Below are 6,215 nucleotides of genomic sequence, written 5' to 3' on the forward strand. Positions count from 1 at the left end.
ATATATCATTATCTCCATTAGAAACTTTAGGTAAATTGTTTAGAAATACATCATTTAAGGAAGCATCAATAGGTGCAATGGTGTATAATTTTGAATAAAAATCAGTAAAACTATTTAAAATACTTTCAGATGATTTACAATCAACATCATTATATTTAATGTGACTAATAGTTTTATTAAAACCTTTAGATTGTTCAATATAAGCAAAGCTACAGAAAGGATTCTCATTACTATTAAGTATATTTGTTTTACTTCTAATAATAAAGCCTTTGTGTAGATCATTTTCTAGTTTAGTTAATTATAATTTATATTCATGCTTTTCATTTAAATCTGTAGAAACTTTATAAAGATTTTTTAATAATTTAATTTCACAATATTTTTCATTTCTTTTACTTTTACCATAATCAATACAGATATCTTTAATTAAAATTTGCATATCTTCCCAATATTGTAAAGTAGTTGCATCAGTCGTTCATATAATTTGCCAGTAATTCTTAAATGTTTCAATAAAAACATTATCTTCTTTATAAGAATTATTAAATTTCAAATAAGAATTTCCAAATGTTATTGTGTCATTAATATTCAGTTCTAATAATATTAAATCATGGTCTGATATAAAAAATGGCATATTTGTACAATTAACAATATTTTTCTGTAATAACTTACTTATATACAACCTATCCAATCTACAGCCTATGTACGAATTTTCATCACTACCTAATTTTCTAAACCATGTAACACATTTTTTATTCGGATATAAGTATCGATATACATCAAATAAATTAAATTTAGATACCATTTGCGACTATTGCTTAGACCCCACTAAACCCCTATCAACATTATCACCTCCTATATCTAGTCGAGTATTTAAAACATCAAGGTTCATGTAGAGGCTTCATTTTGAAAAATGTGGGACCCCTAGCATTGAACTCAAATTTGACTAAAGGAAGAGTGCCACATTGAAAATGTATACATATATGCTTTAAAGGATGTTTTCCTTCAAACTGCTACCAATTTTGTACATCAACGTATCATACCATCCACAAAATCAGTCAAAATACAAAGCGATTTTAACACTAAAAATACATTATTTACAAAAATCTGAATCATTTTTATTCCACGTATTACGGCGGAAAATTATTTAACTAGTGAATAATATCGAGATTGACAAGGGCAAGTTACGCTTAAATAGTAAAAAAGTGTTCATATCTAGAAATATCAAAACTCAAACACATGTCATTTCATCAACATGGGGGCAGCCATTTTTAAATTAATAAAATAGAAAGAAACATGCTAAAAACTCACTCATCGCCTAATGACATTCCAAACGGTTGACTATGACAAATGCATTGGATTGTAATCTTTCCGTTGATGCTTGCAAAATGCACGACCAGACCTCATAAACACTCAAAAGAATAACTATGTAAGAAGCATTTCACCAATGTTTACAATTGTTGTCGAATCACATTACTTATATTATTGCGCATAAAATAGTACGCTTACAGACTGACAGAAAGATCGATACGTAACTCCGTTCAATTCATCACGGTATACTATTCTATTGATAATATAAAATAATACATCGCTTTAACAATCTAAAAGTAGAAATAATTCTTTTAAACGGAGTTTTTAATAACGAAAGTGAAAACAACGGAAGTTGGATGGATATTGTGTGAGATGCACTTCGGCTCCAGAAAAACAATACAAATAAACTAAAAAAGACGTGTGGGGAACAATTTTCAGCTTGAAAGTATTTGAAATACGGCAAGTGATGATATCTCTACGTGGTCATTTCTGTTATTTAGTGCGATCTCTTGCTGATTAATGTTAATACTTGTTTTACTAGTTGCCACCCAACTGTCTAAATAAGCATGTGTTTTCTCAGGTATGTGTATAAACAAACCCGGTTTTCTCACCACTGCACGTGGTTTCGACCGATTTGTTGTGCACGTTTTTCTACGGAGCACAGCGATGGTCACGCTTTCGAAATGGGTAGAAGGAATCGAAATATAAAATCAATCGGTTTGCCAATTTCTTTATATTCCTTTACAATTTTATATGTCGTCTGCAATCTATTTCAATTTGAGATGGTTTAAAATTTGCAATTTGGTTGATAGGTAAATAACAAAATTGTTAAGCCTTTGAAATAGAATTGTGACTCTTATTATCCACCATACCTGGATTTTTTTAAAGTAGTTACGTTTTAGTTATTTTTAGAACTTTGTTAAGAAAATTTATCCAAAAAAGGCAGTTGAATAAAAACTCATTTGTTGTTTTATGACAATGATTTTCTGTGAAATGTTGCTAACTTGACCTTGTGTATGTATATAGCTTTGTATTTATTCAACTTAAGGTAGTGCATATCCTTCCTAACTTTAGATTGAGATTTTGTAAATTAGTGTAAAAATGTGTTGGTTTTAAACCAAAATATGAATAAAGCACACAAATATTGAATGTCAAAAATGTGTTTATGTTATTCTATCCGTCTTTAGCTTTAAAATGATTTATAGTTTGACCATATTGTACCACATTGAATGAAGACAGTCCAGAGCGGAGATTTAATGAATTTTATCCCTCTCCCATTAACCTTAAGACAACTGTCCTGTTGTCTGTCAAAAATCAAATGGTAAGTTTTGGTATCAATTTAACATCGTCTGCATTTGAATTAAATATATCCTAATAAAAAATATCGTAATTATTTTGTTGAATCTAAATTCTCGCTTAGAAATATGTTTCGTTATAAATGAAATATCGCGTATCTGTAGTTGTATGAAATTAAGCTAAGAGTATCTACTGTATATCATATATGTTAAAGGGATGTAATAACCGTTACAAGCGTTGACATGCAATATAATTACCCGGTTATGTTGCAGTATGATATTTATAACAAACGCATATTTCAGTGTCTTTATTAAAGACAACAATTTGATAAAACTATTGAATATATTCTCATGAAATAGATCTACATGTGCGTGTGCTTTAATGCGGAGAAGAACACCTTTGTTCAAAGTTTGCATTTTGTTGAAAATAATTGATTTCAATAAAAAACATGACTTTCAATTTGAAATAATTTCCAAATGATTGTATATTCGCATATTTTTCTTAAATCGAAATTTAGTGCATGTATTTATATCGACACAGCGTTATTTCCTATACCACTTTTCTAAAGTACTTATTTATTACGTCCCTTGAAACACTGAAAATATATTCATAAACACGTAAATATTACTTATTTACGACTTTCATATGTATTTCATAAGAAGATATTCAATAGTTTTATCAGATTATTGTCTTGTATTTTTTATAACGACACAAAATGTGTAAAAAAAATTAGTTAAAATAACTATTACTTATTAAAACGAAAAACTAAGCATCATATGTGTACGTCAGATAAGGCTTACCGGCGAGGCTTTATATCAATACATTTCAAGTTCGTTAGTCTAATAGGTAATTATATTTTAAAAAATAGATCATGTAACAAATATTTGAACAATATCTGTTGACCATTTTGATAAATCATGTATTTACATAAAGAACACGATGCGACCTTATGTTTACAAAAACAACGATTTTATTGCGTGGTTTCATTACAAGTTATTGATTTATTTACCCAACCGACTTCCCCAATGTACCGTCAAGCCAATAGGCCAACATGTCATTATAAATTACATTACTCAGTTAATTATCTAGACTGGTCCTGTTTAAGTAACGCGTCTTACCATGTATTACATACAACCGTTTAGTGCTAAATGGGTATATAAACTTGCACTTTGGGTATTAAAAGGAGGACAGTACAAGATAAACCACTGAAAAGAGGTCATACTTTGCTTGTTGTTGCGGGCGAGGCCCGTTCAGGGGTTGCTGTTATCTTGTACATTGCGAACATTAAAAAGCGTTTGTGTTTAAGATTACTCAACACAAATAAAAATCAATGAAAATGCAATGGAGCTATGTAAGTTTATCAAGTTTCAATGACTGCAATACAATCAATTTATATCTGTTGATGTTTTTCGAACTTACATTTCCTCATTTCTAACTCTCGTGTCGTTAATAGCTAGGAAGATGTTACCTTCAGAACAACAGCAGATGGCGCGGACTTTTTAAACTCGAAACCAAAACAACTGAAGAAGGTCACTTCTCAAACATCTTAAATATGGCTCCAGGACACCGGATTTTCAACGGTGTAATAACTTCTTCAAGTGTTGGACAACTGTACTGTTTTTGTTTTTTTTCGTAAAACTTTATTCATGACGTACCCTGAGGTGTAGATTGCCCCAGGTACCCGCTAAAAGAACTAAATGTGAAATAACAAATGTATGGTGACTTATTTTAATATTTAACAAGATTAACAAAGTTATAAGAAACAAAAGTATGTTTTTCACAATTTACAAACAGTCTTTTGCACGTCTGCACGTTTAATTAATATTCCAGTCTTTGTTCACGTCTGCACGTTTATATGATGTTATTGTAAAATTTATATGATGTTATTGTAAAACAGAACACAATGATAGCTTTTAACAAATAAAAGTCACCATCTTAAATTTAAGCGGGTCTTAATTAGTACTATGTATTGAGTTTATATCCTTGATTATAAAACGAGTAATGTATCCACACTTCCTTAATAATTGTAAAGAATAACGAAAAGAAACATTTAAGGTTGTATATGTAAATGAAAAAATCTATAATGAAATAAAATGTGGTTCCCAGCAATTTTCAACGGTGTTATAACTTCTGCAAGTGTTGGACAACTATACTGTTGTCTGTCAAAAATCAAAAAAGTTTGGCTATCAAATGTACGTCTTGTACGTTTGAATTAGTTATATTCTTATAGAAAATATCGTAACAAAAAAAGTTTTATTTAAATTCTCGCTTAAAAGTATGTTTGGTCGTCAATGGAATATCGCGTATCTCTAGTTGAATGAAATTAAGCTTAAAGTATCTAGATAATATATGTTAAAGGGATGTAATAAACGTTATACGCGTTGATATGTGATAACATTATCCGGTTATGTTGCAGTACGATTTTTATAACAAACGCATATGCTTGTGTTTTTTTTAAAGAAACATGGCACTAATTTGATAAAACTATTGAATATCTGCTAATGAAATACATATGCGAGTCGTACATTAGTCATATTTAAGTGTTGATGAATATATTGTAAGTTTTTCAAGGGACGTAACAAAAAAGTATTTTCGGAAAGTGGTATGGGAAATCGCGCTGTGTTGATAATACATAGATCTAAATGCAATAAATTTCGATTAAAAAAATATGCGAATATACCATCATTTGGAAATTATTTCAAAATAAAAGTCATGACTTTTTAACGAAATTAATTATTTTCAACAAAATGCAATATTTGGACAACGGTGTTTGTAATGTTCTATTATTCTATTGTTCTTAATGTTAAGTATGTATTTTTGCCTTGACCCGTAAAGGGATAAGTTTATACAAGACCCAAAAGGGATAGGTTTTTAACACGTTTATTCGCTATGACTATCTAAGAGGAACTACCAACGAAAACAAGCATATGGAATACAGCGAGCGATCTTATTGGCCGAGTCTGGCTGTAGGCGGGGCTTATCAGTAGGCGTCGCCAGACCACTGATCATTACAGTGTTCTCTCCCATTTAAAGCATACGTCAAAGTCTCAATGTGTACTTGAATTTATCCGAGGAGTTGAAGAAACGTTAAAACGGGGAAGTTTGTCAGATAAGTTCAAGTATAAAATTACACTAACATTCTTGTTATAATGTAATATTGATAAATACCATATTTAGTGAGATAATCAACATAATAATATAAAAAGCAATGGCCGAAAATAAACTTATTTATATTAAATTGTTATTGCGATGTTCTCTATATTTCCTAAACTGATATGTTTCTTTATTAAATATTCAAAATAGAGTGTACATTTTAGAATAAATTATAAAAAATGAAACGTATATATTGATTTTGGTTTGGTTTATTACGGATAAATAATATTAGCAAGACAATAAATGTACGTGACGCCACATGTCTGCGCATGTGTTGATAAGATTATCACGATATGGTGATCAAAATCTCGTTGCCGGGCGTGAACACCCAATAACGCTAATCTTTGTTTATTTATAAATCTTTGATCATCATCACACCTTTTTACTGCAAACAATTAGTATAAACAAGCAGTTAAAAGTTGTAACTTATGACAAGTTAAATGCAAATGGTGAGCAATTAA

Source organism: Dreissena polymorpha, chromosome 2 (genome assembly GCF_020536995.1).
Source record: "Dreissena polymorpha isolate Duluth1 chromosome 2, UMN_Dpol_1.0, whole genome shotgun sequence".
NCBI lineage: Eukaryota > Metazoa > Mollusca > Bivalvia > Myida > Dreissenidae > Dreissena > Dreissena polymorpha.